This window comes from Thamnophis elegans, chromosome 1, assembly GCF_009769535.1.
Source record: "Thamnophis elegans isolate rThaEle1 chromosome 1, rThaEle1.pri, whole genome shotgun sequence".
In the NCBI taxonomy this organism is placed as follows: domain Eukaryota; kingdom Metazoa; phylum Chordata; class Lepidosauria; order Squamata; family Colubridae; genus Thamnophis; species Thamnophis elegans.
In genome coordinates, this window is record NC_045541.1 from 107,169,361 (window position 1) to 107,193,699 (window position 24,339).

The window sequence follows — 24,339 nt, forward strand, 5'->3', positions numbered from 1 at the left end:
AAATTATTTAACATACCTGCTTAGTAACTTCTTTGTTCATCAGTCGATTTCGTATGTTGCCCTTGATATTATTGAACTTGTTTGGGGTGCCGTGAACCAGGGCTGTGGAGTCGGCTGCTTCCAGCTCCACGTCCTCATCAACATGCCGCTCCAGCCCGCCCCTGCTATGAATATTCCTAGTGACGCGAGGGCGAAGAATATGAATATTCATAGCGGGGGCGGGCCGGAGCGGCATGTTGATGAGGACGTGGAGCTGGAAGCAGCAGACTCCACAGCCCTGCCGTGAACTGAGATAACCTTTGTTTTTTATTTTTTGGGTGCTCTATCAGTGGGCCAGTGACAGCAGATAGAATTATAGATAGCCAATTAGGGGTTAACTAGCCTAACAAGCTAACACAACCTCCCCCTCACTTATCTCAGTTATTGTGGGAAATTACAAGTCCATGGCACCCCAATAGTTGCTGCTAATGGCGCTCACAGTTCCCGTTGGCACTCCGCTGTTCCCTGCTGTGGTGCGGTCGTAACCGACAGTCCCAGGAGTAGACTCTCTGTTCCGGCCTGACTGGAGAGAGGCGCGCACTGTTCCCGCGCTCCTCTCCTGTGGGTCCTCCCTCGCCGTGCTGATGACGTGTGTGCGCACGGCACGCACGCCTTACCAGCAGCCCCTGCGCTCAGAAAGGGGCGGCGGCGATACAGTAAGTGAGTGTGGGTGGGGGAGATCACACGTCCCACCCCACCCCCCATTCCTCCAGCACAGATTCTTTCATCCTCGGCGGCCGTGCAGGAGCCGAGGATGAATCGCATGAAATCCTGTGCGTGTCACCCCAAATGGCTACGCGTGTCAGCACTGACACGCGTGTCATAGGTTCGCCATCACTGATATAAACTATGAAGCCAAAACAAGCTTAATTTTTATTTTAATGTGACAGCTATTATATGCCATGGTTTCTAGCTTAGCAGTCTGTATGAAAAAGGTTTAAACTTTGGATGACTATTAAAACTGCCTTGGTTTGCACATTTTATTAAATTAAACAACCAATTTTTATTTATATTTTTAATTTTTGTTAACATTTATTTATTCAATAAACATGAATTATTGAATAAACTACAACTGGCAAGCTTTGCATAACTCATTAAGTTTTAAATTGCTTGATGCACAGAAGATTCCAAACTAAAATAAATAAATCATCCTATGACTTAATATTTTCTGTGGCACCCAATGAAACATACAGAGTTGTCATTCCTGAAGAAACTGCAATATGAAACAATTGAACTATAGTCATCAAAAGATTCAAATAAATCTCCTATAAAGTTGTATAAAGACTTCATAAGTATAAAGTATACTTATTATACTTTATATAAACAGTATAAAAATACAATGGAAAGTTTATGGGTCATGAGGAAGACATGCCTGGTTGATGAGATCCAGAAAAATATGGAGGTAAGACATTAAAAAAAACAAAAGAAAGTATATGAATCAATGTGATAAAAGAAAAGTTGGGTTTGCAAGGAGAAAAGGGTATAGAGCAGTTTAGGGAATGCCATTTATATAAATTCAATTTAGTTCCATTTCTTAACGTATGTCTTAATTTATTTGGCTTACTATTTTTTTCTTACTTTCTGTGCCTTGTATATTCTGGTTACCAAGAAAGGCATTACTGTAACATGATGCTAAATATAAGTTAACTTAGGTTAACTCAACTGTTTTGTACTTCTCACAAAGAACAAAACAGTGATCATGGCTAAACTAGAGGGCGATATTTCTCTTCCCAGTACAAGTCATTTTGATTGATTATCTCTTTGCCAGAGGAACACTTTTAATTTTCACTCAGCCTAATTGTGCTGAAAATATTTCAAAAGTGGGCCACAGTGGACAATTATCTTCCCATGTAAAGTTACCTTTGGAGCAGAGAATGTTCATCAGATGAGGTTGAAATCTGTCTGCTGATGAATATAGAGTGAACAGGGAACAATGAAAAATTCATGAAATAAAATGGTGGCTATCAAACATGGTGGTCTGGAGTTGTGGATTCCCCTCCCCTTTCTCTTGCAAACTCTGTTTCCTAAAATTGCTAGGTTGAAATGCTGCAGATGCTGCATGCTGTCTTTCTTTCATCTGGAGAAAGATGCTGAATCTTCTGATTCATTAAGAAATTATTGCCTTTTACAAGTTAATGACTTTTGTAAATTTGTTTTTCTATTATCTATATCTACTGTAATATCTATATCTATATAACCAAAGTACATAAAACTCAAAGCCAGTGTTTTCCCATCTAGGAAAATGTTGATATTAATATTCAAGAAAAGTATTTGATTCTAAAAAATGAAAAAAAATCATGATCATTTTTGTAATACTATGGTATTAACAGTTCAAATAGCTAACCAAACTTTTGGAGAGCAGAAAAAGATTAGCCTAATTTGAATGTCTTTTATATTCAGTTTGCAAGCTTTTCTTTCATCTCCTCTATCAAAAACCCAGGATGATGGGTCTAGAAACAAAATTAAAATGTGTTGCATATCTGGAAGACTTCTGAAGTTTGTGGAAGTTGATAATTCTGTTGATGTTGTGATTAATGACAGCAACAATAGTTGTATGCAACATATAGAATATGTTGGGTTATCAAGTTATTTGTCAGTTCTTAGCAATCATACAGATAATCTTCATGACTAAATGTCCTCATCCTCCAGGTCTTTCAGCACTGAAGCCATCCATCTTTCTGCTGGATGTTCTTCACTTTTCTTCTATCTTTCCTAGTATTACAGCCTTCTCCAGAGAGCTAGATCTTCCCCTGTGTTTGAACTAATATGAACCTAGTCATTTGTGCTTCAAGTGAGAATTTTGGGTTATATGGCAGAGTTTGGAAAAAAATGGCTAATTTAGGGTTCAACTTTAATTACATTTATAAAAAACCCTTTATAGATATTTTTGGTTGAAAATTAAAAAAAAATAAGCTGATTTCAGGATTGCTTGATGTAAAAGTTTATTTATGGGAAGAAGGTAACTATGATACACAACAGAGGAGGATGAAGATAGTAATTGGTATGTTTGTAATTGTTGCAAAGAAAAAGTTGCTTCTTTGGATATCTTTTTTTTTGTTATTCTTCACTTTTTATTTTATTCTTATAATTTATTTCCTTTTCAATTTCTTCTTCTATGTTTCAGTGTTTTTAATTCTTTGTAAAATCCTATTTTAATAAAAAGATATTTTAAATGGTGAGAATTTGGATTTGGTTGATTTAATTATACATTTTTATGGAATGATATTAGTAACTTGCATGTATGTATATCTCAATATGTTCTATCATTCAGTACTTATTGTTTAAGAAACAAACAAGTACTTTTGCCAAAATGCAAGTATCATTGGTCCAAGTCTAATGTTTAGTGATTTAAGGAAAAGGCTTAAATGATGCAAATCCAGAATATTTAGGTAAGATTTTATACCATTTTAGGGCTATGTTTTTTTTTTACAAAAATAACATTCTGCATCTTGTAGACAAAGTAGATAGACAGAAAATCTCTCTCTCTCTCTCTCTCTCTCTCTCTCTCTCTCCCTCCCTCCCTCCCTCCCTCCCTCTCTCTCTCTCTCTCTTATCATAATGCTACCTTATTTGTTCATTGACAAATTAAATAATTCACTGCCCTCAAAGATACTGTTTCAGATCCTTCCAGAGAACAATGAAGGATTGTTGCCAATGCTTCTCTAAGGCAATTCCATAAAAAGGGATACTGGACTAGAAAATCCTTTGCTTTGATCCAGCCAGGTTCTTCTACTATATATTTTTGTTTTGTTATCCAGTTCACTCAGTCTTCCCCAAAGTGAAAAACATGTCTAGTTGCATTGGCTGAGTTCATCTCATGGCATTTGTGGGCAGATTTCTGTTCCAGCATGTTGGTTAGCCTCTTTAATACATGCAGCTGTGGGGCTTATATAAGTAATTAACACAAGTAATTAATGAGCGACAACCCATATGGAATGCAATACACATTGTCTTTACACAGTAAGGAAGCATTTGCCTCTAAGGCTTTTTGTATAAATATATGGATGTTTAATGATCTTATGGCAACCTTCTGATCCTAATGCTCTCCAGATGTGTGGCAACTCCAGTTTCCAAAAAAAATCCAGCTAGCCTAGGCAACAGGCTTAGCATTCAGAAATGCTGGGATTTGTAGTTCTGAAAATATTCATAGGGCAAGCATGATGTAAGGTTAGCCTTTAATGTAGGTTAAATTCTGTAGGTTTTGCTGATCAGAGATAGTGTTCTGAAATTACAGGATATCTAAAAATGTAGATATAGTGATACTTTTATTGAATGCACTGCATATGTATCTAGGGTTTGATAATGATTTTAGTGTCATAATGACAGTATGTATGTCTGTGTGTTTGTGTGTGTCTGTGTGTATAAATAAATAAAATGTTTGAGTGGCATTTTAAGTTTTCTGAGTCCAGCCACCCAATCAGGGATGGTATTCACTTACCTTCCCTACCTGTTCACAAATGTGAGTGTGCATAAGCTTCGCTCGCATGAGCCACGCCCATGCTGCGCTCAGCCTTCTGTGCATGCACTTTGGCTTAAAAAAGGGCCTAAATGGGATGCCATAGAACCATGATAGTTCAGGCGAACCGGTCTGAATTGGCAGAATACCACCTCTGCACCCAATGCAATCTCACAATGTTATCTTGTAGACCAAGATGTTGCATTTAACATAGCCTGACTTCAATTTTGAGAGCCATTTTAGTGCAATATTTAAAATATAAGGCTAAAAACCAGGAAACCATGAGTTCTAGTCCTGCCGTGAGTATGAAACCAGCTTGGTGATCTTGGGCCAGTCACTTCCTCTCAGTCCTAGGAAGGTAACAATGGCAAACTATTTCTAAAAAACCTTTTCATGAAAATTGCATTGACTTGTCCTAACAGTCTCCAAGAACTGGACACAATGGAACAAAATGAAAAAAAAAATCCTTCAGTTCATTATGTTCCTTTGTACAATAGAGACATAAAAGCTTTAACAGTGCATTCTTATACTTTTCTATATGGAAGTAAACACCACAGTTCAATGACAATTCTTGTATTAAAGTTTGATAATTTTTTTCTACTTTATAATAAAAAAATAGTTGTTATATGTCCTATAACTTTTTTTTAGTGGATCAGTTATACTGACATGAATAAAATCCATGGATATGAGTAGGATAATGGGAGGTTAGTTATTTTGTACTTTCTAGAAAAGGTAGCATAAATTGCCAAACTTCTCTAGCTGGCGAAAGGCAGAAAATGAAGCAAGGGAACATAATATATCCACACAATGGTTAAGGAAGACATCAGGGAAAGAAGAAAAGAAATAATTTGAAAAGGGTTGTACTTAATGAGTTTCTTGCGTACTGGCTACTGATAACAAAATTCAACTGCAGAACATCAGTTACTGAAGATTCACAGGTTATAAAAAATGGCAAATGTAATGATCACCTCCTGTCAATATTTATGTTTCTCAACAAAAGATTGAATCATGATTTATGAACCAAATTAATGGGACAAAAAGTTATATTCTCAATACCTTTCCATCTATCAAGCCCAAAAACTTTTAAAAACAACTAAAAAGACTACAAACAAGTCTATTCCCATTCTGTATCTGATTCCTTCTGAAACTGAGGATATAATCTCAAAGATTTGTTGACTTCAAAAAAATTCCTGCCTTTCTCAAGCAATTGGAGGCAATTACAGTACATCCATGATCCATTCAGACTTGTTGATAACCAGCAGGCAGTGGTGGGTTCCTACTGGTTCAGCTGAATCAATAGTAACTTGGCAGCCTGGGTCACTGGAACCGGCAGTGATCCAGGCCTGCCACACCCCTGAACCAGTTTTCCCAGCGGCGCCATAGGCGCCTCCATCTTGTTTTTCGCTTCTGCGCATGCACAGCTTTTTTTAAATTGTGCATGCATGCACAGCATGCATTAAGCGTGCATGCACCCCTGAGCAAACCGGCAGTAGTCTCTGCCAGAACCCACCACTGACTGCATGTACTTAGTCAGGGATAGGAAATATGATGGCAGAGTTCCCATTCAACAGGCAGCAGTGCGGTAAAGTGGGTAGAGCGGGAATGTTGAAATTTGTTGCTTCAGCTTTTTTTAAAAAATGTACCTACTTTCTTTGATTTTTTTAAAAAAAAGAATATACTAACCTGACATTACAGTTCTGGGTCTTTCCTTCCTCAAAAAAAAGATGGGTAATAATGTGGAATTTCAGCTATTTTGTATGAAAGGAAAATGACAGGCTATAAAAAGGAGCTAAGACCAAAAGTACTACTAGGATTCAAAGTTAGAAATGTAGCCTAGGAAACTATATGTGTAAGTTACAAATGTAATCTAAGAGACTATATGGATTTTTCATATATAAATAACTACATTTATACCACATTCATAATCTTACAAATTTCAGTTCAAAATAGAGTAATGGTAAGGCAAGCATACATTTTATAAGTATTCTGAAAATTTTCCCCAGGTTATGCCTCCAGCAATGATTGAATAGCCAACCTACTTTAAGTAAATTCTGAGCAGTGGTGGGATGCTGCCAGTTTAACAACTTGTTCGTTGAGTGTGTGCTTTGCGTGAATATGTATTTTGTGTGCACGCAGCACTGAAAATGGAACATTTAAAAGCTCACTTGCTTACCTTTCAAGTCAGCAACAGTAACTTAAACAGCTTTGAGAGGGAATCAACTGTGGTGTACAATTGAGATGAGCTAGAAAGCAAGAAAGGATAGGAATAGGAATAGGAATAAGTTTATTTATAGACCGCCCTTTTCCCTGAGGGGACTCAGGGCGGCTAACAACTTATATGGGGAGGGGATACATACAGTAACATATAACATAACACGTAATTAAAAAATAAGCAACATTCATTCATCATTCGGGTGGGGGCGAATCAAGTCTTTACCCCCAGGCCTGACGGGATAGCCAGTTCTTGAGGGCTGCGCGGAAGGTCTGAAGGGTGGTGAGGGTACGAATCTCCACGGGGAGATCGTTCCAGAGGGCCAGAGCTGCTACAGAAAAGGCTCTCCTCCGCGTAGTGGCCAGCCGGCACTGGCTGGCAGATGGCACTCGGAGGAGGCCTAATCTGTGAGATCTAATGGGTCTCGAGGAGGTAATTGGCAGGAGGCGGTCTCCCAAGTACCCAGATCCACTACCATGAAGGGCTTTATAGGCGGTAAGAAGCACCTTGATAGGATAGAGCATGGGCAGTTGGGCGGGCCTAGCATATCGTCGGAGCTACCAGTTGACACAAACCGGTCCAAATGGTAGAAACCCATTATATAAATACAAAATAATGTTGCTCTATTAGTTAGGTACAGCCAAGGAGCTATTCAAATTCCTCATCAAGGCTGGAATTCCAGTGCAGACACACTGTGATATTACAAATATTTAAGCTGAATAAAGTTGGTGCTATTTTGCAAAGGTTTATGGATTAAATCAGAGATAAAAGCCTATCTGGTACTGATAAGTATGAGATCAAAAGTGATAAGTAATTCCGGGGGAAGAAGGCGGGGCTTAGCAGTGAGAAGACGGATTTTCAGGCTATTCCTGAAATTCCCCTATTCCGAAGGAAATTGGATGGTCCATTTCGGACCCAAGCTGTCCCGGAGAGACAGTGAAAGGTAGGAGGAGATCCAGTGACCCCAGAGACGTTCGCAAAGTCCCTGGGGGCTTGGAATTTAACCTCCTTTGCCAGTGACTTCTGGATTAGCCGTAAGCTAACCAAAACTGCAGGTTGCTCCTAAGAATGGCGAAAGTGTTTTCCAGCTGGTGATTTTATTACTCAGAGACAGTCCGCATAAAAATTTAAGCTAATTGAAACCAAAGAACAGAAGAATCTAGCGGCGATTTCGATCTCTTTATTGGTTTATGGACGGTGGTTACCCTATTTTTTAAATGTTTTAAATGCTACTTACATGGACAAAGGAAAGATTACTCCAACATCTCCTCTGACCCTCTGTAAGTGGGCTGTAAACCAATTTACTATAATTTGGCTCCCTACAACTTGACTCTTTTATTGCTTGGCTGGGTTGGTCTAAGATCAGGTAAGATTGTACAGCTCCCAATTTGTTTTTACTTGCAAATACCTTAAAGTTTCTAAAGGGAAAATACTAACTGCGTACAAAGATGGTGTCTGTTCAAGTTTCAAATGATTCATTTCAAATGATTTTTTCCGCACTACAAAAGTTATCTGCCACATACAATAGATTTGAGAGGAAGCTGGATTATTTGCTGTTTCTAACAACAAAATATGAAGAAAAAATGAGAATGTTGAATGTTTGAATGTTCCTGAAATACAAACGAAGGATGTCAGAGATGAAGATTTTCAATTTGCTGATATTCCGGGCATCTGGTTTACCTCTGAGGGAGAAAAAGATGGAATGTTTGAAGGGAGGGCAGCCACACAGAATATTTACTTTGAAAGACAGAGCGTAGGAGGAATGAGAAGCATTAAAGAATTTTTACTTTATCATTTGCAAAACTTTTGATACCACTACTGAGAATTAAAGACAAGCTGAAAAGGGGAATAAACGGAGGATGTCAACATTATATGAGAGGCACCTTAAGCAAAAAGGTGCAAAGATCTTCTTGTTTGGACTTGCTCATAAAGACGTTTGGAGAACTTGATCCACGAATGGCAACAGGATTAAGAACGTTTTGTTATTGGAGAGACACAGGCTGATAGATGGAAGAATACAATTCAAAATTAGCTAAACCTAATTAATTTTATTTCTAATAGACATAGTTGAATAATAATTGAAATGATAGTAATGTATATAATGTGGAGTTGATATGATAAATAATAATTGGATATGAGAAGGGAAGGTTAGAAATATTTTTGGACCATATATAAAGGTTATTAATCACAATAATTATCACTATTAAAAATAAAATAAAACTATATACAGTTAAATCTTAATTAATATGAGGAAAATGCTATGATATACGATATAATTACATAAAGAAAGGAGAATGATAATAAATTATATACATGGAGGATGGAATTGTTGGTATTAAATATTATGGATGTTTAGCTAAAACAGGATATGAGGATTTGATGTTAATGGAGGATTTTATAAACAAGTAAATGAAATGCTAGCATGTGGTTATGGATTAAATCTTTAGCATAGTTAAGGATGAAGGATGTTTAAACAACTGTAGTCAACTAAAAGTGGAGGTATGATGATGTTAATATGGTAAACATTTGAGTTAAGATATTTGAATTAATATGAATTAATGGAAGAGATGTACAAAAACATGTTGTAACCAGCTGATATACTTTATAACATATACTTGTGTTTTTTCTTTTTTTTTCTTTCCCTGCCTTGTTTTCTGTTTTTTGTCTTTTTTGTGTTTTGATTTTTTCTTTTCCCACTGGTGTGGGCATGTGTTGTTTATGTAACAAAAAAAGTGATAAGTAAATTCCTGAGTAATTCTTTTGTTACATCTACAATATATGATATGCATTTTAAGATGACATTAATTCATCCATCAATATACAAGTCAATCAGTTGTTCCAATTCTATCTCTAACCAATGCAGCAATCAGAAATGCAATAATGAGAGGGATATGACAACAGCAATTCCTATGTAATGCAAAGTATAATAAATGTAATGCAAAGGAATAAATGTGTGGCAGTCTCTACTTTGCATATTGCCATTATCTCAGCTAGCTTCTTTTAGCAGAGAGACATACAATATATTCTGTTTAACATAGAAAATAAATGCCTTTTCAGTGTTGCCATCTGAATTCATTTTTATTTTAACAGGAATGGGCTTTTTCCTCAGTCTACCACTCCCTTCTGAAATAAAGATCAGGTAATATATTTCAATAATTGCCTATGTTATAACAGACAACAGCAACCCACATTTCCACATAGGTATGGTGTTTTTTTTAACTCCCATCCATCAAACCTCAGACACCATTTCTCTCTATGTTAAAAAAGATGGCTATTTATGGCAGCCAGCTACAGTGATGTCATGTTGTACACACATAATCTTAGGCATTTATAACATTGACCAAATTCTGTACTTAGACAGGCTAGAATATATAATTAACAGGAGCAGTAACTGCAAAAGTGAAAAAAGAGTAATTCTGAAAATAACCTTTTCTTTCTATTGAACTAATGCACTGCAGGTTGCCTAGCCATCTGATCTCGTTTTAGAGATATCCTAAAAAAAACTGAAGGCTTGTAGATATAATTACCTATCTGCAGTAGGCTTGAAAGAAGAGGTATGGTTAAACTTCCAGCAGTGCTTTAAAGCAAGGCCTTAATTGTTCATTCATCAAAGAGATGCAGTATCTTTTTTCTTCTTTGTTTCAAGTCCCATTCAGGTATATTCTTTGAAATAAAACTCAGGCAAATGTATTTATTGCATGCCTTGACTACTATGTTGAATGTTTCTCAATTTAAAAATTAAGAGTGCACTGGATGGAGTTCAAACATATATTATTACAGAGAAAATGTGTTCAATTCAGTGAGGCTTACTCCTAGGTAATGGTAGTATGCATAGAATTTTAGTCATCACCAATTGAGGCATGCACAATAGAAAAAAAAATCCACTCTACTTAGACTTTACTTCTACTATATCTCTGCCAGCTGTGCTTTGCTAAAAGTTTGAACATTTTAAAATAGAATGAGATTAACAAGAAATCTTAGACCTATAGTAGCTGAGATTTGCTAAAGCCTCAAAGGCTGAAATTGAAGAGAGACCAAATCTTATGACATCTGAATTAGTTAAAGGTCGAGTAGAAATAAAAGGAAACAATATAAAGTTGGTTTATTTGACCAAGATTAAAATAAGACATTTCTATAAAGCTGCGGTAACCCTTTATGGCTTTTTTTTACTGACACTGAGACTGAAAAGGTGATGATTTATGGATTTGCATATAGACAAGTAATGGGTTATGTAAAGAAGGACCATTTCTTTGTAGTCTTATATTAAGTGAAGAGTTACCAAATTTCTTTATAGCTGTTGTGATGAAGATAGGAAGTCACTTTAAATACTTTTCTTCTTTCTTTTCCTTTCTTAAACTTTTTATTCTATTTTCCTCTTTCTCCAACTTTACTTCGTATTTTTTACTATTGCAATTAAAATCTTCATGTATTTTTTTTTTTTAAAAAGCATTCATACATAGCATCCGCACCATGAATACCTGTGGAAAAAGCTCAGCAACTGAAATATAATAATTGCCTCTGTGAATGTCAGTGGGAAGTAATTCCTGGTTGATATACTCTTCCCACTCAGGTGCTACTACTGAAAAGACCTGTTTATAAGTAACAAGAAGTTGATGAAATCTATAAGGTCATGCATCAGGTCCTCCTCCGATCATCAAGGTCAGTGGCGTCCTCAGTATATTGGATTACTTTTGCTTCCCAAATCAATTGAATGAAGAAAGAATCTGACTGTATTTCTAGTATCCCAATTTTAAATAGATTAAGATAAGGTCAGATTGAAAAAAGAGCAGGAATATAGATGATCTGGATACTGAAACCCAAATGTTGTGAATATAAAACTGAAGTATTTAGAAATGTTTAACCACAAGAAAGAAAAACTGAGAAGGAACATAATCACACTCTTCAAATTTGCCAAAGGATGTCAGTCATAAAATATTTAAGCTTTAAATAAATGAAAATAAAACTTGCATTAAAACTACATTACCCCAGAGTGTAGAATTTAAATTACAGAGAGGCTAACTAATTGTTAAGGCACACATACAAAAAAGCAGTTACCAGACATTTTAAAGCAGAAGCTGAATACCCATCTGTCAAGGATGTTTTGGGGAGTGGGGAATCTGCAAGGAGATTCAACAAAATGGCATGTATGAGTTGGTAATCAAAGCCCTGCCATTTTTGAACATGTATCACCTGCACTGCACACAAACAAAAGAGCAGAACTTCTTACATGTTTTTAATTTTACTTTATTCTTCCCTGCTTGCTATTTCAATTGGTCTCTTTTTTTAAAAAAAAATCATACTGTATGTCTGCGTCAGATCATTCTCCCAGCAGACAAAGGTAATGCCACTGTGGTGATGAACACATCTGACTACCAAGCCAAACTATCCAACCTACTCCAAGACCCCACTTACAAACCTCTAAACACAGACTCCACCACCTACCTGGAAAAAATTCACCAAATCCAAAATAAAAGCCTCTCCCATCAGTGAAAAGATCCAGCAAAGAATCATCCCCAGAGAGAAATCTTCCAGATGCCACAAGCTCTATGGACTCCCCAAGATACACAAAGAAGGAACACTACACAGACCCATAGTCAGCTCCATAGGCTCACCTCTACAGAATCTTGTCAAATTTCTTGCCAAACAACTTCAGCCCTACACAGAATCCATCACCTCACACATACATAACTCACTCCACTTCATAGAAACAATAAAGAAACAAAACCTACAACCCAGCGACCTACTTGTGAGCTTCGATGTCATATCCCTCTTCACCCAGGTACCTATTAAAGAAGCCTTGACAGCTATACAAAACAAATACAACCCCGCTAAGCACATCTTAGATATGACCAACCACTGCCTAACCAACACATACTTCATCCATAATGGACAAAAATACAAACAGATAGAAGGAGCACCCATGGGATCACCCCTCTCACCCGTCATTGCAAACTTATACCTGGAACATTTTGAAACTAACGCCTTAGATAAATGTGAACACAAACCCAAACTCTGTCTTGGATATGTTGACAACACTTTCATAATCTGGCCACATAGAAAAGAAAAACTGGAAAACTTCCTCACACCTCTCAACAACCTACATCCCAAAATACAATTCACTATGGAAATAGAAGCAAACAACCAACTTCCTTTTCTGGATGTCCTAATCTACAAAAAAAAAGGCTCCCTAGGACACACCATCTACCGGAAAAAAACACACACCAATCTCCACTTAGACGCACAATCCCATCACCACCCTGCACAGATCAACTCTGTAGCCAAGACCCTCATATCCAGAACCAAACGCCTAGCCAACAAAGACCACCTGAAAACTGAATTACACACTTTCACAAACGTATTAGCAATAGCAATAGCAGTTAGACTTATATACCGCTTCACAGGGCTTTCAGCCCTCTCTAAGCGGTTTACAGAGTCAGCATATTGCCCCCAACAACAATCCGGGTCCTCATTTTACCCACCTCGGAAGGATGGAAGGCTGAGTCAACCCTGAGCCGGTGAGATTTGAACAGCCGAACTGCAGAAATGCAGTCAACTGAAGTAGCCTGCAGTGCTGCATTTAATCACTGCGCCACCTTGGCTCTTTCATTAATCTCCAATGGATTCCAAAGAAAAACAATTACCAACCTAATCCAAAAGGAGACACCCTCCAAGAACCGAGACACAGAACAGGACAACGGCATCGCCCTCCTCCCTTACATCAAAGGCACCACGGATAAAATCAGCAAAATTCTCCACAAGCACAATATCAAGACAGCATTCAGCACTGATAAAAAAATAGCCAACATTTTTGGCTATTTTGGCTATTATACCAAAGACAAGATCCAGCTAGAAAACCAAGGAGTCTATGAAATACCATGCAAAATCTGCCCTGCCACATATGTTGGACAAACTAATAGGAGAATAAATGGATGCATCGCAGAACACAAGAACGCAGTCAGAAAAAAAGAAAAAAACTTCCTCCCTTTTCCAACACCTTAAAGCAACTGGACATGAAATTGATTTTGAAGGAACCAAACTAATCTCCAAAACTGAACACTTCAACAAGAGAATAATTATGGAAGCCATTGAAATAGAAAAACACCCCACAACATGAATAAACATGACAATACCTCCCGCCTACCAGACATCTGGAAACCAGCCCTAATCAACAAATGAGCCCCACCCACCACCCAGGTCGTTACCACACAAAAGAACAATGGATACACAGCCAGCACCTCAGCCACACAGGATGATACAAAACAGCCGACCAATCTACAAACATCGACTCCATCTACCAATCAGGATGCACTACACAGCCTATCAACCCACTTACAGCAACGCCAGCACTTCACCCACCCACCCACCAAGATTTATAGAGAGATGACAGTTCTGACCACGTTTTACTCGCACAAGCATGAAGCCGAAAACACCAGATATATATATATACACACACAGACACACACACATATTCTGTTAACTAATCTTTTTTTGTCTCTAATAGCTTTGTGCATATTTCATTACTTAACAGATCAAAGAGTCATGCCACCCACTTTTAATCTTTTGATTCATAAAATCCTCCGTATGTGCATGTGTGCACTGTAACCTTTTCCCTAGATATAGTAGGAAAACATTATAATTAGCTGCCAGATCCCAGCAATCCTGTTATAATAATTTCATTAATATAATACCTTTTCATTCTATTAGAATAGTAATAAAGTATAGAGAGATAAATAGAATATAAAGAGATGAAAGCAATATCATACTACATTCAAATCCTAGTGTCTTTTTAGATCTATTGAGTTTTGTTGATAGTATTACTATAGTAATAGCTTGCCATGGCACTCTTCTGGTACTTTTTAAACTTCCCAGTCTAGTCTGGAGCTCCTGGAGACCTCTCATCTTAGTAGAATATATTGCTGTTATTCTCTAGATCACAGGTGCCAAACTCGTGGCCTCAAGTTGCTGTCATGTGACATATGACATTTTTCCCTGAAAAAATGTCGTCTGGAGCTGAGGTGAGTATGGCCTGCATGTGACGCATCTAGCCCTTGGGCTGCCAGTTTGACACCCCTGCTATAAATGTTTCCAATTCAACTGCTTAGGCCTAACTCCACTTAGCTTCAGAAAAGAGATGCTGTAATCTGCTCAGAATATTTTTCCTCTGTTCTTCTAAATCTTAAATCTGGAATCAGGGAGCTAGTCAGATGGAATTATTTTAGGGCAACATATGATGATTAGACTATTTCCAACACTCCAGATCATGTCTTCAGAGTGTGGATTGGATATTTTCCCCCTAGCAGGAAAAATTATGGATGGTAACATAGAATTCTGATTGCTGAAACTGTAGCCCTTGATTGAATATGGATAAGAGGTCTGGCACCTTCTTCCTATAAACCTTTCATTATTCATAAGCTTTACTAGACAGCCAGTTATACTGAGCTAATAGACAGATAAAATGCTCATATGATCATGAAGGAACAAAATGAAAGGCCCAAATGTTGTCAATTGATATAATTTTTAATCAGATTCCACTTCACTTTTATGCAAGGAAGAATTCCCTGATGACTATAAATGGATGATAGAACTCAAGTTATATTTCTAGGATTCACCTCCTATCTTTTAGTAACCAATGTTCTGAAATGGCTCTTGGAAAAGCTAATTACTGATGTCTTTTCAAAAGTGGTTTCATACAAGATTTCAGCCTTTACAACTGTCCAAATGCAAAAATTATTAAGAAGAAGAACAGTTTTGAAGAGATGCCTTATCTTCAGTTAAAGGTCTATTGTGCCCTCTGCTGGAAAACCATTTTAAAAATTGACCAGTGTTACTGTAAAATTCAAGATAAAAGCCATGTGATGCTATTAAGTCATATCTGAAAGATTCACAAAGGTTGGTGTGTGTGTGTGTGTGTGTGTGTGTGATTACTATTGCAAGGCTAGAATGCCTTGTCAGCAACTCATATTCTTTCAGCCTCTTTAGCAAGGCAAAATTGGTGAGCCAACCTATTTGATCAATCTAAGTTTCTGTACATGTAATCTTTGCTGACAAGTCAGAAAAATAAACAATCCCTAACTCTGTAAGAGAATCCATGTTCAAGATAACCAAATCAGTAACTTCTTCAAGTTAAAACTTTCTGAAAAAAACTATCATAAAAATCACCCCAGGACAGACCTGTCTCAGCCATGCTGGCAGAGAAGGCATGCTACAGATCCTGTGGGATAAGGAATTCCAACAGGTGGGGTTCAAGATAAAAGCTTTCTCTGCCACTGCACTGATATTTTGGAACATCTTGCTCCTCAAGTATGATTGGCTCCCACTCACCTGATCTTGTATAAGAGCTTGAAGCCCTGGCCAGTTGGCCTGGGGCCCCAATGAGTGAGTACCCCACTGGAAATGATTGATGGACTGATAGAAGATTCCACCCACCCACCCCTTGCACAGTCTCCTCCCTTCCTTTCCATGTTTTAATCACAATTTGCATGTTTATTGTTATTATATATGTTTTTAATATAAAATGTTTTTACTGCTTTTAACATTGTAAGTCACCCAGTCACCTCACGGTGGATGGGCAGCATTTTTTTTAATAAATTAAAAATAATCCTAATGTTTACTCTTATAGGTGTTGTCCCTGGAAAGCGTGAGACTGCTGCTGAATTATAGGATCTAAAAATAAACAGAAGTGCAACAATATAGTTAAAATGTTAATGGTCCCTCTCCTACTTCCTTCTTCTCTCAATACAATTGCAATACAACAGGAATTGAAAACGAAACCTATTATGATCAATTTGAAGAGTTTACTTAGAAAAAAAATGAATACATTTTCATTTTTCATTTCATTTGAGTGAATCACAAAGACAGTATGTCATAAAGAAATTCATATGAATATATCAATGCTGATTTTCAGGGACATATACAGTTAATAGTTACGTAATGTCTACGGTTTGGAATTGGGTATATATGTTGTGTCTGTGACATAGGTCTATGTACCTATGTATAAATTATGTATATGACTAGTACATTCCAGTCAAAGATTTAGACTAATGCAAACTCAAGAGAAAGTTCCACTGAAGAAAAACTGATTTCAAATTGACATGCAAAGGCTTATGCTGCATTAATGGCTGCTACATACTATTTTGCTGCATCACTTGGTCTATCTTGTTTTAAATAGTAAAATACAAGATTGTTACGAGTCTCAGAATAGCTAGGAATAAAACCCTGTTGATTTGAGTGAATTACTAGAAACTAATTTATATACAATTTCATGACCTATACAGTATATCTAATTACATCATGTTGAATTGTCAAGTTACTCGTATGCTAATACTACTGCAATGATAGCTCAGCAATGTCAGTCAACAAATCTGAAAGAAAAGTTGCTTCCATTTTTGAGTCTCCACATCTTCAGACAGACTAGGGTGAGCAGATAGAAGAATAATAAAATTCCCAGTGAAAAGACAACATTTTTCTGAAAGACTCGAAACGTTACATGGATTTTTGCTGCAAGAAAATGATATAATTTATAGATTTGAGGAATACAAAAATATGTGGATTGAGCAAGGGGCTGAAGGAATTTGTATAACATCTAAGAGAAGGATGATTTTAAAATTGTAATTATCTGTTAAAGAGAAAGTCGGAAGTCATTTTATTTTATAACTAGTTTTTTTTCTTGCACCTTATTCTTTTCTTTAGTTTTTTCTTTAACATGTGGTAAAACCCTTAATTAAATATAAACAAATAAACAGATAAGCTGGAGTAACAAGGAACCTATGGACAACATGTGAACCTCCAGTCCTGCGTCTGTATCTAAGAAACATTAGATTTTTTAAAAAAAATCAGCCCTATCTCTTTAACTGGCATCACCTAAGACCCTCCAGCCAATAGAAAGCAAAAAGGTTCCCCTATTCCTGGAGAGAGACTGAAGTTTTCATCCAGATTAGTTTTTCGGTATGGTTGTGATTATGCATCAGATACAGAATATTCTTGAAAATAATGAAGCAAATGCACTGGGAAAAACCTATGACATTATTGTCTTTTTCTTTAAAACAAAGTAAGGTAATGTTGTAATGAGAAATATGATAACCTCATAGTGATTGTAATAAAATCAATTTTCTCTTTATAGATATTGTGCAAATATTGATATATCCAGTAAACATAAGCATGTTGTTTGTAAATGAGATAAATGATCCTGAAATTTTGATTACAAAGTGGAAGGATATAGCTGCATTCCTAAAATGGAAAGGGGGGGGATCTATAATGTTTGTAAGTCGCAGAGTTGCCTCTAGACGAAATGGAGCAAAATATTATCCACAATTCATCCAGCATAATCTTGTTTTATCAAGGAGTGGCCGGCCTCAAATAATGTTAGATTCTCATTCGTTGTAATAGCTTAGTATACCGATAAGGGTGAATTAGTAGTATTTGTGTTGCTGGATGCAGAAAAAGTCTTTGATATGATTCAATTTAAATATTTAGTTCAAATGATGAGTAAATTTACATTCCCAAAAATATGTTTCTTGGAAAGCAATTTCAGCCTCTAAATCCTCTGGTTGAATTCTTACTGATCAGATTGTTTCCATTAAAACGCAACACAAAATGTGTCAAGAATGTGTTTTTTCTTAATTTTCATTTTAATGTTGGAACCCTTCATATGCACTAAATAGGTGATATCCAGGAAACGTCTGCAGTAAGGCACTGCGGAGGCCGTGTGGAAGTAACACAAAGGTACAAAAAATTTTAGGTCAAGCAGGCTTCAGCAATGGTAAGATGGCAAAGGTCATTTGGGGGGGCAGCAGGAATAGGTGGTGGTGGTGGAATGCAGGGCAGCCAAAAGAGCAATGATGGAGAGATAGGCAAGCCTGGCAGAGCAACACAGCCTTGTTTACCAAAGGGAATTTGCCAGGCCCAGATGGAGAGGAAGCAGTGGCACGGGGCCAGCAGGTTTTGCAGGACACGAGATATGAGAGACCCTCACTTAATGACAGCCTGGTCATTGCCTAACAACCAGAATTGTGACTACTGGAACTACTCCCACTTAATAGTGAAGTAATGTGATGTGTCATCTAATGACTGCTTCATTTAGTGATGGTAATTCCAGTCTCAATTAAAGTTATTGAGGACCATTTGTATTGAGCTCAAAAGACCATTGGACAAAAACAGAAGCTGTGAACAAAAAAATAAAAACTTTATATTTACTTACTACTCATTTAATCCCTACAGTGATATTGATAGATTATATCTGTCCTGCACAAATGGACGAAGAGGTTTAGTTCAAGTCAAACAGTCAAAGAACAAAAGCATGCATTGGCTGATTATGTAAAAGACAGTCAAGAACAAGTATTGTTACAAGTTAAAAAATTGAAACTTACTGAATATGTAAGAAAAACATGACTAACAAAATTATTTAAAATTATTTAAATTTGATTCTTTGCAAAATATCAGTCACACAATCAGTTTTAATACTTTTTACAAGTCTCAAATGTTAATCATTGGGCTATATTTATTGTTTTAAAGTTCTATATGAGCTACCCAAGTTTTGTCCAATTGAGCAAGATATAAATGATATAAAATAAACAAATTATATCTCTGAGCTTGACTGCCATGGGTCTAGCACCTACTGCTGCGTAGTGAGTAAAATGAGGGCCCAGATTATTGGGTGCAATATGCTAATTCTGTAAACTACTTAGAGAGCGCTGCAAAAGCACTATGTAGTGGTATATAAGTCTAAGAGCTATTGGTATCATCTGCTGTGATTCTGTTGCAAGCAGCATCCCGTCCAAATGGTGAAGTTCTCCAAGGGAGATAGCTTGAAAGGAGACCCAGCTGTGAAAAAGAAGTATGGATCAAGAGCAGAAAAGAGGAGCACCAAATAATGCTTCTGGAGTGAAAAAAAAAAACAATTGGCTCAGTTATATGTGCATTGTGCACATCTGAAAAGCATAGGTCCACAGGATGCAAGATAAAATCAAAAAAGGAAAAAGGCCTTCAATCCAAAATCAACAGAACTAGAAGGGAACCTTAAGAAACTTCAGGATTCCAAGTCTAACTTTTAACTTTCCTCAACAGCCTAGACTCAAGTGTGACCAAACATAGTGATCAGGGTTGGGGACATAACAAAGAACTACTGGAAATCATATATGGGCATTTAGTAGAAAACATTAACACCAGGGGAATACGTTACACAGAAAGCTCTGAATGTGACCATTTACGTTTTCCAATAAATACATATGTTGTACTCCAGAACTACTCTTCCCTGCAATCTTTTATTCAATGGCTAACAAAAGTCTACAACTTTTATGCAAGATAAGCATGTAAAAAGGTTGGCATTTGTGTTCCTAAAGTCAGTAAATGAAATAGGTATATGAACAGGACAGGGAAAATGTGCAACAATGTATACTACTACAAATGTGCTTCTATACAAGTACTTTCATTATCTAAGTTTAGTTACTTTTGCTATGTTCTTAACAAGATTTCAGAATATTCTGAAAACTTACATCTTCTATTAGCATGTTATTAAGAAAAACTGAAGACAAATCCTCTTAGACTTAATCCTTATTCATTTGAATGGCATTGTGCAGATTAATGCAAAGAGATGCAGTTTAAATAACTGTGGTTTAGTGTTAACATAAAGTATTAGGTATTAATGTTGCATCGTATCTCATATGTTAGCAACGCATATGTAGCTGCAATAGCTCACCAGATGTTCGATTTTATTAACTAGTTTGTAAATGGATGAATAAACACCAAATAAAGCATTACTGGCATAAACAATGACTATAGATGCATTTTAACATCTTTTCCTTACCAAATCTGTCCTGAATTGATAATTAACTTTTTACAATTTAAATCTGTGTTCCAGCAATGGCATATAAGAAATAAAAATTAACTTCTTAATAGTTTAGTTTATGCTGCAGAATTGATAATGGATCAAAATGAATCATACAAAGGGTATTGTTTGGTTAAACTTAATCCAGTGTTGTCAATTAATTTTCTTGGCTATTTAAATTGCTAAGAGTTTAAGGCTAATTATTAAGGTTTTATGTTGCTTGCTGAGATTATTGAAGTAGATGATCAGAGACGTGCTTATTTCTTTTTAAAAATGAGAATATAAAGAGCTAATATATACTGAGAGTTTAAAACAGACTGTATGTTAACTGCCAAATTTTAATGGGTATTAAGCTTTTTCTATGTTCTCACTCGTTACTCAGATTTACATAAGAGTGTCCCAATGGAAAGTAAGCTAAAGTTAAAATTCAGTCCAAGACAATTTATCAAGATTATAGTAAGCAGGATTGCAGTCTTTAGATGCTTCTACTACTGCATACCAAATTATATAGATGATCACAATGTAGTTAATAGGTCCTCACAAATTTAATCAGTTAATCAAGATAGTCCAAACACACACAGTGAAAATGTTATTTTCTATTCCATAGAAAAATAAAAAATGTATTCAGGATCACCTTTGAATTATACATACTATAGAATTAATGGCTGAATTTGTACTTCAGGGTAAAACCATGGCTTAATTCACACTTGGTTTTTTTCCCCTAGATGGTCACATCATGTCATTATCTAAGTCTATGGTCTTAAGGAGTAATGTAGATTTTTTGTAGATTTTATTAATATTTGTAGGCCGCCCTTTTCCCTGAGGGGACTCAGGGCGGCTCACATAAAATCGGGGAAGGGGAATACAGACATTAAGATAAGACATATAATAAAATAGTAAACAACATACATTCATCATTCGGGAGGGGAACTATCCTTGTCCCCAGGCCTGACGGGCGAGCCAGTTCTTCAAGGCTGTGCGGAAGGCCTGGACGGTGGCGAGGGTGCGAATCTCTACGGGGAGCTCGTTCCAAAGGGTCGGGGCTACTACTGAGAAGGCCCTCCTCCTTGTAGTTGCCAGCCGACACTGGCTGGCCGATGGTATACGGAGGAGGCCTAATCTATGTGATCTTATTGGTCGCAGGGATGTAATTGGCAGAAGGCGGTCTCTCAAGTATCCAGATCCACTGCCATGTAGGGCTTTATGGGTGACTAATAGCACCTTGAAGCGCATCCGGAGATCGACAGGTAGCCAGCGTAGCTCGCGGAGGATAGGTGTTATGCGGGTGAACCGAGGTGCACCCACAATCACTCGCGCGGCCGCATTCTGTACTAGCTGAAGTCGCCGGATGCTCTTCAAGGGCAGCCCCATGTAGAGCACGTTGCAGTATTCCAGCCTAGAGGTCACAAGGGCCCGGATGTACATTCAAACGGGTACTAACAATGATTAGTAAATTGAATGTAACTCCATGGAATTTGGAAATGGCTTAGCAAGGAGTTGAAGAGTTGGAAAAAACAAGGAGAGGCAGAGGCAAATATTGCATAAGTATTATTTTCCAGGGATGAAGATGCATTACAAAATGTCTTGACAAAGGCAAATACACAAAAACACCCACATACTTTTGGCATGGTAAAGAACTGGAGCAGAGGACAGAATCATTAAACTACATACTGTATTATATGTGTATTACCTGGATGACTGATAAGTAAGATGGTTACTATTTTAATACTAAAATAAACTTAACATTTATAAACAATCATTGTTGAATTCAAAATTCCAGAGCTAAAACTAGTGAAGCTATATCACTTTCATACTTTTATAAAAAGGATTGGGGAATGAGGAGACTGTTAGTCTTTCCTTAAGCACGCAATAAGCTGGGTGACTTTGGGTGGGTGAGTCTCTCTTTGTGTCCTCCCTCCACTTTCTCGACTTGAAGGCATAAAGAAGGAAAACACACATTTTACTAATCTAAAATAAAAAGCAGCAAATATTTGCCATGTGGTTGAAAAGCCTACTTTCATTCAAACCAACTTTTTCGCAGTGGGGTGAAGTTTGTACAGTAATTGTAAATAATATAATTTTTACCTTTTCAATTATGTTTCAAGGTCATGTCTAAGTAGTAACAGTGCTTCCTATTTTTCCTTCTACAGTCAATAAAATGTTATTGTGACTATTTAAATTGTTTTATGTATCTATAAAATACATTATATTTTAATTTAAACAGAGGACACATAGTACATTCTTGTAAACTTTCAGTGATAATTGAAATAATATTCAGTAATATTTGACTTTTTAATGTTATCTAGCTATCCCAGAGTCACGAGAATTACCTGTATATCCAAAACATAGGGAAGATAGTAAGCTGGGAAACACAGTGTTCTAACTTCAAAATCTATCACAAGTCCATCTGTACCAAGTTCTAGATATATAAAAGCATTAAAATGATTACGTTGTTATGTGGTTCAAACCTTCAAAATTTGCACACATACATAGATTAAAAATATTATTTGAACCAAATTAGGAGCATGTTTCATTTGGCTTAGACGTTAATAACATGTCAGAGAGATGGCTTAGTTTACATATATAGCAGAATAAGTAAGGAATAAATTCGACCCATCCCAGAGATCTCAGGTCTCTGCTACTCAAAGATCACACTTTAAAAATAAAATACAGTAATGGAAATCAAACCTTTGATTTCATCACCTCACCCAATAACTTTACATGAATGGGAAGAATGAAACATCAAGATAAAAACTGCATGTATTTATTTCTTCTGGGTACTTTAGAAAAAAAAACAGTTACCAAACTGTTATCCTAATGAGCAAAAGTTATAGAAAATTGTAAGAACAATAAGCCAGAATGTTACTGATAAACACCAAGGACATATTTGTATTCCAACACACTGTGCAAGTTAAAAATTTAAGAATTTGATCTAGACTTCAGCCTGAAATTATATACAATTAGTGATTTTACTGAATTTATTACTGTTGTAGATTTGATTCTGCATCAATGAATTGTGCTGCTTTGCTTATAGAAAGTGTTTTTTTTTTAATATAACTGGAGCTACCTCAGAAATTTTGGGAGCACAATGAAAAAGGAAGTGTGCACTGTAAATGAAAACAATATGCTCCAAATATGAAAAGGACATTAGTATGGGAAACTCTAAGCACAGTGTTAAAAAAGAAGACAAATATTCTACAATCAGTGACTTCATCTATAGTTTTGTTTGCTGTTTTGGTTACCTTGTCTCAAACTGAAAACCTGAAAAGGAAAAAGTGAACATCAAGAAAAAAAAAACCTAGTGCATACTCAACTTAAGAGCAAATTCCAGTGAAAACACAAAAGATTCAATGTGTTGATTTGGAAATCAAAGAATGTTCAACGTAACTGTAAGTTATGAAGTGTGCAAACATGAACATTTTTCTCTCCTTATATCTAATAGAGCCTCATGACACAAACTCAACAGTATTTACTTCTAATATAGTATTGTAATGTAAAATCTGTTCCACCAGATACTGTATGCAGACTAGTACAGTAAGAGATAACAGGATGGAGTGTATTTTAGACTGAAAGATATGGACAGTGTTTTCTTGTAAATTAGTTTATAAAACAGATAGGATTATAACACTCTCCCCAATCTACTGGACAGTTTGTGTGTCCAATTTGATGTGAAAACTTAGGTTACTTATGTCTTAACTCCGATATCTTAAAAAATTTAATCTTTAATAAATTAATCATGATGCAAGTATATATTCATTGCCATGCAGCATAACCTTAACCACTAAGAGAGTAATTTATATATATTCATCA

The 24,339-nt window shown here is 36.4% G+C and overlaps 1 long non-coding RNA gene across 1 annotated transcript in view; it reads left to right on the forward strand.

Annotated features, from left to right (window-relative positions):
• LOC116518463 overlaps nucleotides 1-19,363 on the forward strand; it is a 61,749-nt gene extending 42,386 nt beyond the window's left edge. The window contains exons 2-5 of the long non-coding RNA XR_004256560.1: nucleotides 9,798-9,846; nucleotides 11,278-11,366; nucleotides 14,638-14,722; nucleotides 16,327-19,363. This is a non-coding gene — a long non-coding RNA (uncharacterized LOC116518463). The remainder of the gene's footprint in view (nucleotides 1-9,797; nucleotides 9,847-11,277; nucleotides 11,367-14,637; nucleotides 14,723-16,326) is intronic.
• Nucleotides 19,364-24,339: the final 4,976 nt, after the last annotated feature.